The 9,404-nt window shown below is 48.7% G+C and overlaps 1 long non-coding RNA gene across 1 annotated transcript; it reads right to left on the bottom strand.

The window, feature by feature from the left end:
• Window positions 1-211: 211 nt before the first annotated feature.
• On the bottom strand, window positions 212-2,503 carry LOC123071278 (uncharacterized). The gene is made up of 2 exons (XR_006434222.1): window positions 1,680-2,503; window positions 212-1,570 (listed from the first exon to the last, which is right to left on the bottom strand). It is a non-coding gene; the product is annotated as an uncharacterized lncRNA (long non-coding RNA).
• Window positions 2,504-9,404: the final 6,901 nt, after the last annotated feature.

Below are 9,404 nucleotides of genomic sequence, written 5' to 3' on the forward strand. Positions count from 1 at the left end.
GACGAGGGAAGTGAACTTCGACATATATCCAAGTGAACAACATTGCCTTTTTTTGTTTCGCAATTTTTTTCGCACTTCCACGTTGTGCGCAAGTGAACAGTGTCACTCACAAAAATGAACCACATCCGATGACCAAACACATTGCAAGGTGTTCCATTGATATAGTGAACCACAGAGGAGCTTTATAGTGGAACCAAGTAAGAAAACAAAGTGAGCTTCAAAACATATATATATTTTGTTTATTTTTACAGACACACACACAACATACACACAAAATCAACACTGTCACCAGCCGAACAGCAATTGAGGACTAGCCGTGCTGCACTACATCACACCTCAGGGGCATACTACACCTACAAAGTCGCCAAAATGGCCAATGGCAACCTGGGAGGTCGGTAGAGACCAGGAGAGACCATTTTCCTGAACTGCATATTCGAAATAAAATATGCTACTTGTGCCTGACGAGAGAGATGAAACTTTTTTCTATACAAATAGAAGACAAAAACGCCGCCCGCGCCACCGAATTGCACTCTGTGCCGAACCATGCTGCTGCAAACTAAATTTTGTGGAACTTCCCTTCAACCAAAAAAGAAAGAAAGCAATCAAGTCCCAGGGAGTGGCTCGCGCGGCCAACCGTAGCGGCCACGCACGGCCGTGAGCACCGCACTGCATGTGCGGCGCTACCGCACTACATGCACTGCCCTGCCGCACTGCATCTGCCCCCTGCCAATGCATCATCGTTAACCACTGGAGTGAACTGCAGGGGATGCAGAGGAGGAGGTGAACGGTGGAGGAGCTCCGACCAGGCAGCTGGCATCGAATGAATCGGGGTCGCCTGCAAAAAAAGCAAAACAGTGATCTGCAAAGAAGACACATGGAACGAATCGGGGCCGCTTACAACAAACCAAAAATTGATAAAAGTGAGCTGCAGGTGCCACTTTTTCTTTTTTACTGAGTGAACTGAAAGCAATCAGGACCCCTGGATTTTCTGGGCTGCACGCGCGCGCCTAAAGAACTGCTTCACAACCCTTGTTGGCCTCTCGTCGCTGGTGGACTGCATCGAGCGGCGACCTGGACCGCACGCCATCTAGAGGTGAACCTTACAAGAACATGAGGAACACAAATTAGATACATATCACATGGAACAGTCATCGACCACACTCCCACGCAGGTTGAACAACTACATGCATGAGTACAACGTGCGGAGGCCATGAACCACAAAAGAAACGCACAGGCTAAATGCCAACCGATTTTTTTCTTCTCAAACACTGAAGTGAGTACCGGCGAAAGGCAAAACATCGCATTGGACCATGACCTGAGAAGCCTGCATGGTCGTCGTCGGCAAGTTGTGTCAGACCCGCTCGCGCGCTCGAAACACCGATCCGCATGGCGTGCATCTCCGAGCAGCACCGACGCACGTGTGAACCCAGGACACGATTGCCGAACTGCAGGGCACAACCTACCGAATCGCATGACATCATGGTGGTGCTGCCGTCGGTGATGTGGACTGTTCCTTTGGAACCACACTCGCACGCTTGTGCGTTGTTTGAACTCCATAGATGCATGCAAGCTGCACCCAAAATTAACAAAGAGCTGTCAACAATAGCACTGCATCATTGACAGCATGCGAGGGCATGGAGAACTGCATCCCAAGGCAAAAAAACAGGAGCGAAACAAACATTTTCTGAATTGCACGGTGCGTCGTTGCCGCCGTTGACCTTCAACTCCAGCTCGGGGCATCGTTTGATGCCGATAGACACAAAAAATCATCACTGGGCACCCAGCCGAACTGCAATGGAGGGCCAGCCGAGCTGCAATTGACCCCATCCCTGGATGCGCGCGATGTCGGGCCGTAGGCAGTGCCTGCAACGACCCGTCCAGGGAAAGGTCGAGGTGGCGGTGGGAAAGGAAATGGTCGACGGGAAACGCGGATTGGCGGCAGATCCGGCCTGGGGTCGGAGGAGGGAGGCGAAGGTAGGGGCGCGACGAGGGAGACGAGGTCACGGGGAGTCAACAGCCGGATCAGTTGTTGAAAGCCACGCCGGGGGCTGGTGGAGGCCGGATCCGGCGGTTGAAGACGCACTAGGGGCCGTATCGGGTGGTTGAAGCTGCCTTGGGGGCTGGTGGTGGCCGGATGCGGTGGGCGATGGAGGCGCAGGGCCCAGATCCACCACGGGGAGGCGCGCTGGGGCGGTTGCCAGCCAGGATCCGCCGCCGGGAGGTGGTTGCGGTGGGCAGGGGTGGCGGTGGCCGGCGATTGGAGGTGGTGGCCCGACGGCGCGGTGGGAGGTGGTGGCCGGCTGCGTGGTGGGGGTGGCCGGCCGCGCGGTGGGAGGTGGCTGGTCCGGTGGCGTGGTGGGAGGTGGCCAGCCCGGCGGCGTGGTAGGAGGTGGTGGCCACGGGCTGTGGACGGGGCGCGGGGAGAAAGGGGTGGCGTGTGGTGGAAGAGAGGCCGGGGGGTGATGGTGGGTGCGTGCGTGCGTGGGGAGTAGGCAGGCCTAGTTTTTTCTATTCCGTTAGTCAGCACGGATCGGGTGGCTGTGTGGTTAGGCGGTGTGCAGAATAAAAGTAGGTGTTATTAGAATATAAGGTTTTAATGGATGTTATCATAATAGACTCACTATATATATATATATATATATATATATATATATATATATATATATATATATATATATATATATATATATATGCTTTCATATAACGCAACTGGTATAGAAGTTATGGTTCTCCATGTGCTTCCTGATGGGCCTGACTATGGACATGGTGCTTCCGGTAACGGTGCTGAGTGCAGGCCATCTGGCTGTCGGCTCGTTGTCCTCAGTCACAAGCATGCTTCCGATGTTGATAGGGACGACCTCCTTCCATTTGCATCAGCTTTACAACAAATTAAGCTTTCGAGTAACTGAGATTAAACTGTACTTTAATACCTATGGTACTTAAGGTGCAACCTCGCCGTGTTAGGCTGAGTGTGCGGCAAATTCTGTGAAAATGAAACCTACAAGCATTTGAAATAAAATCTGTAAAATTTGCCTTGCAGCTCATGATTACTTCTAATTTAAGAGGTCCAGAGGTTCACCCTATAGAAAAATTAAGATTGCAACACAATGTTTACTGCATACATCTTCATGTAAAAACGAAATGATTGGTGCAAAGCATGTCTAACCATCGACCAAAACAAACACAAAAATATGCTAACAAATACGCAGGTTTGGAGTGAATACAACTTAATTTGTTTCAGGCCAAATGAAACTATAGACGATCATGTATGTTTCACAGAAATAAATCAGGCAAAATTAAACAACAACACGATCATTTAATAAGCAAATTACTAAAAACTCACTTCTAGGATTTATAGTTAGATTTGTAGGAAAACATCATATGAATCTTGTCATATCTATTTAAACATCGCCAGTCAATTGGGAGGTCTGTTGTCATACATCATGGATCATGTAACTAAAGGAACATGTGCATCTAATGTACTCCAAGCAGCTAACTATATGGCCATGGCCAAACGGTTTAAAGTCCCACTTTCTGATCTAACAACATAACAGTACACAACACAATTAAATATCAAATGTATGAAAGAATATCCAAAATTTAGTCATCTTAATAATAAAGAAAAGGAAGAATGCTTAGATACACTATACACAGACAATCAGAGGCATTCAAAGAACACATCCAAATAGTTAAACATGAAAATAAACACCAAAGACAACTCTCTCGCAAGAGCTGCTATACTGATTCCATGAATCCGATGCTACTGGAGGTGATACAGATCATCCCAACTCGTGTGCCTCTAGTTCCTATAAGACATAATTATTCAAGTCAAGAGCGTGCTTATCTAAAAAAAGATTAAGACCGGTGCTCATAAATATGCATAACTGACCCTTATCAAACGCTAGGATTGAAGTGGATTTCAGTATTCAGTGACGAATTTAATGGCCGAAGAACAGAGAGCCACCTGAAGATAGCATATGTTCTTTCCTTTTTCACATAGTCTCGATCTAAACCTAAAGAGTGCATATTCCACCAGACTGCAGTAATAAAGAAAATGTTGTGGGTGGCAATTAAAATCTGCAGCTCACACACATTGATTAAAAAATAAGGTCAAAATGCATAGCACAATTTCAAAGTTGGTAGCTAATAGTACAAGTCATGTGTCAGGTGAAAAAAGTATTCAGTAAGCATCAAGACTTTTCATATCTAAGACATGCTACCAGCAATGGTCACCGTATTACGTTCACGCTGTTGTTTAAGTAACTAACAAGATCACAGTGAGGACTGAGGAGCAATACCTATTTTACATCATATGTGATCCCTACTCCAGAAATTCTTCCATGAGACCTTATTAAAATTAAACATAATATTATTCACACTGGAAATATTCAGATTTCAGAGTGGGAAAATACAGCATAACAACTAGCAAACCTGTGATATAAATTGTTTTGCATCTGTGCGCCTAAGATTGGTCACCAAGATATACTTTACCAAAGTCCTCCGGCACCCGAACCTGGATATAAGGATCCTTGGGGGGTACCATGCCCTATAAAAACTGTACAAGAAGTCTGGCAATCGTCTTTCATCCCCCAAAAGCAAATGAAACTAGAATATACATACTGAGGGAGTCCTGGATTAGGGGGTATCCGGATAGCCTGACTATATACTTTGGCCGGACTGATGGACCATAAAGATACAAGACTCAAGACTTTGTCTCGTGTCTGGATGGGACTCTCCTTTGTGTGGAAGACAAGCTTGGCGATCCGGATATTAGATTTCCTTCTTTGTAACCGACTCTGTGTAAACCCTAGCCCCCTCCGGTGTCTATATAAATCGAAGGGTTTGGTCTGTATAGGGACGATCACAACAATCATAATCATCATAGGCTAGCTTCTAGGGTTTAGCCTCTACAATCTCATGGTAGATCAACTCTTGTAATACTCATATCATCAAGATCAATCAAGCAGGAAGTAGGGTTTTACCTCCATCGAGAGGGCCCGAACCTGGGTAAAACATTGTGTCCCTTGCCTCCTGTTACCATTAGCCTTAGATGCACAGATCAGGACCCCCTACCCGAGGTCCGCCGGTTTTGACACCGACATTGGTGCTTTCATTGAGAGTTCCTCTGTGTCGTCGCTACAAGGCACGACGGCCCGTCTCGTTCTCAAGGACAACATCACCTCTGGGGGGCGCTGGCTGTAGGCCAAACTCTCCAACTAGGTGGCTTCGTCATGGCCACCCGATCGGCTGTCGTGCCGACGATGACCTCTCGGGTCATCACGAATAGCCTCCACGTCAATTCGGAACTCGCCGAACAGATGGATCCAATAGAGCTCTCTTCACTTAATGAGCTCTTGGATCGCATCGCTGCTTTGGGAGTCGCTACAGACTATGACCGGATTAGGCTTAAACCCGACCAAAGGGATATTAAATCCCCACCGGTCACCCACGACATAGCGGTAGTGGAAGAGCCACATATGGACCGTCCCTCTATTCTGAGGACAAACAATGTCCGGATCACCGAGCTATCTGATCCGGATACCCGTTCGCGGGAGGAAACAATCCAGACCCCGAACTTAGAATCGGGCAACAGGCCGGAGAAATCGGGCAACATCCCGGAGCCCGAGCTGTCGAGCCCGGAAGCTCCTCTACCCCTGGGCGCTAGATCGGATCAGAATCCAGATTCAACTAAGCCCACCCACCCAGACTTAAGTCGTCTCTCCCACATCAGATAAGAGCCACAAGAGACAATACATCGATACTAGGCCAGATTACTCCTTCTGATAAACAAGGTCAAGGACTGTCGCGAGGAGGACGCAATCTCACTTTTTTGCAAAAATTGCACGAACAAAGGGATCCTTAATGCTATAAGTCGCCGTGACATAGTACACTTTGCCAACTTGGCAGCCATAGTACAGAAGTACTATGCGATGGAAAGTACCTGGAAAACCCAAATAGACTTTTGGGATAATCTAGCTCTCACTAAACCTTCCCTCCGAGCTAAAAGGGCAAACTCTCCTAGGTTACCCGATCCAACTCCCAAAAGGCCAAAGCCCACTCCAGGACGTGGAACCGTATTGGAAGAATGACTCAATGGGCCATGCAAAATTCATAGCATGAAGGATACTAGGCCAACACATAGCCTTAGAGCATGTTGGATACTCCAGCAGGTAGCAAAAAGCGGCGAGGATCTTTTTATAAATAAAGCAGAGCAATGCCCCGCCGAAGACAACAATGCGGTATTAACAGTCTTCAGACTTTCGCCTCAAATAATAGGCGCAGCGAGCTCATCGAAATCTCGCCGAAATCTGCCATGTAGCAAAAGCAAATCCGTGGAACGACACTGCTATAACTTTCAGTGCGAGTGACGAACCCCAGTTCCAGACAGTCCGGGCACCTGCCGCTTTGGTCCTTAGCCCAATCGTGGATGGCTTTAGGCTCACTAAAGTACTCATGGACGGCAAAAGTGGATTAAACTTGATCTATGAACAAACACTCAGCAAGATGGAAATTGATAAAAGCTGCATTGAGAAGAGCGGCACAACCTTCAGGGGAATCATCCCTAGTCGGGAGGCAAGGTGTGCGGGAAAAATCACACTCGATGTGGTATTCGGCACCCCGGAGAATTACAGGTTTGAAGAAATCACATTCCAAGTGGCCCCTTTCAGCAGCGGATACCACGCCCTTTTAGGGCGGGACGCGTTCACAAGCTTTCAAGCTATACCCCATTACGGGTACATGCAGCTCAAAATTCCCGGGCCCAATGGAATCATCACTCTAGCTAGTGACCCGGACGTCGCACTCCGTGCCGAAAACAAAACCGCAACACTAGCCCTGGAAGCATTATCCGAAGCCCTAGTGCCCGAAGAGTTAACAACATTACGCACGACAGTGGACAGGGACGACGTGATACTCGACAAACGACCCAAGTCCACCTCATTCAAACCTGCAGACGAGATAGTCAAATTCCAGGTCCATCGAAAGGACCCCACGAAGACAACTTCCATCAGGACACAGTTGAACCCCACAATGGACGCCGCACTATGAGACTTCCTACGCGAGAATTGGGACATTTTCGCATGGATCCTTCGGACATGCCGGGCATCCCACACAGACTGGCCAAACACAGCCTCAATATACTAAAAGGATACAAGCCAGTCAATCAGACTCTTAGGCGCTTCACAGATCCTAAACGACAAGCCATGGGAAAAGAGCTAGCCAAGCTACTTGAGGCCAGATTCATTAGAGATATCAAGCATCCGGATTGGCTGCAAATCTGGTAATGGTACCGAAGAACGACAAATCCTGGCGCCTATGCGTTGATTTCAAAGACCTCAACAAGGCTTGCCCCAAGGATCCCTTCCCCTCCCTCGCATCACCAAATCATCGACGCCACCGCAGGACACGATTCACTATGTTTCCTCGACGCATACTCCGGATACCATCAAATAAAGATGGCAGAGTCCGACCAAGCCGCAACGGCATTCATAACGCCATATGGCCCTTTCTGCTTCAACACTATGCCTTTCGGGCTTAAAAATGCCGGCGCAACCTATCAACGCATGATTCAAACATGCCTGGAGAAGCAAATCGGCAAAATACTGGCATATGTGGACAACGTGGTCATAAAAACAAGACACGTCGAAACCCTAATAGATGATTGGAGGCTTACGTTCGATAATCTCCGAACATACGACATCAAGCTAAACCTGGAAAATTGGGTTTTCGGCGTACCCTCTGGGAAGTTGCTCGGCTTCATTGTTTCCAATAGAGGAATTGAGGCAAACCCGGCAAAAATCTGAGCTCTGTCGCAGTTGGCTATCCCAGCATATCCAGAAACTAGCTAGATGCGTGGCTGCTTTAAACCGCTTTATCTCCCGATCAGGAGAAAAGGCACTGCCCCTTTACCGCCTTCTTCGATGCATCGAACACTTCGTGTGGACGGATGCAGCCGCGGCCGGACTGGATGAAATAAGGACCTTATTGGCCAGTAATCCAGTCCTGACAGTGCCAAATATTGGCGAACCCATGCTACTATACATAGCTGTGACACATCAGGTTGTCAGTGCAGTGCTCGTCGTCGGATGAGAAGCAGACAGATACAAGTTCCCGCTCCAAAAGCCGGTATATTATTTGTCCACTGTCCTCACTCCATGCAAATCCCGATACCCACACTATCAAAAGATAGTGTACGCGGTCTTCATGGCATCCTGGAAGCTACAACACTACTTTCAAGAGTGTTCAATTATGGTGGCCTCCGAAGTACCACTCAACGACATAATAAACAACCGCGACGCCACGGGAAGGATTGCTAAATGGGCCATCGAGCTCCTTTCGTTCGACATAACATACAAACCATGGCGGGCCATTAATTCGCAAGTATTGGCCAACTTTGTTGCCGAATGGAATGAAGCCGAACTCCCTAAAGAGTAGGGCGTGTACTCCAACTGGATCATGCACTTCGACGGCTCTAAAATGCTGGCCGGACTGGGACTGGGTGTAGTCCTGACTTCCCCCACCGGAGACACGGTCCAATACGTACTCCAAATATTATACATAGACTCCAACAATGTAGCCGAATACGAGGCTCTGCTGCATGGTCTTCGGATGGCAGTCTCTATGGGCATTCAACGCCTGGAGGTGCGCGGGGATTCAAACCTTGCAATATCACAAACAAATGGAGACTTTGATGCCAAGGATCCGAAAATGGCGGCCTACCGTAATGCCGTCCCCAAAATGTCAGCTTGGTTCGTGGGGCTCGAATTCCACCATGTAGCCCAAGAAAACAATCAAGCGGCAGATATCCTCGCCCGCATCGGCGCTAAACGCGACCCTGTCCCACCTAACATATTCCTGGAAAGGCTGTTCAAGCCATCCGTGGTATGGGAAGGGGAGTCCGGCAACACCAGCACGGATCCGAATACACCCCCAGATTCTGAACCATCAGACGTAATCGGAGGCTCCACCACCGAAATAACACCTTTGGCCCACGAAATCATATCCGTAATCGCCTCGTGGACCGAGCCTTTCTTGGCCTACCTAAATAGGTAGGAGCTCCCCGAGGACCAAAACGAAGCACGTTGCATCGTGCGGCGCTCCAAAGGCTACAAAGTCCATGAGGGAGAACTCTATAAGAAAAGTGTGACTGGAGTGCTCCAAAGATGCATCTCCGAAGAGGAAGGGCGGCAGCTATTGGTTGAAATCCATGCCGGACTCGGCGGACACCACGCTGCGACTCGGGCACTTGTCAGCAAGGCCTTCCGTACATGCTTTTATTGGTCGACAGCCCGAGCAGACTCACGGGACCTTGTCCAACACTGCGTCGGTTGCCAGCTCTTTGCCAATCAGAGCCACATGCCCCCTACCGCTCTCCAAACAATCCCATTACTTGGACCTTCGCGGTC

The sequence above is a fragment of the Triticum aestivum genome, chromosome 3B (genome assembly GCF_018294505.1).
Source record: "Triticum aestivum cultivar Chinese Spring chromosome 3B, IWGSC CS RefSeq v2.1, whole genome shotgun sequence".
Classification (NCBI taxonomy): domain Eukaryota; kingdom Viridiplantae; phylum Streptophyta; class Magnoliopsida; order Poales; family Poaceae; genus Triticum; species Triticum aestivum.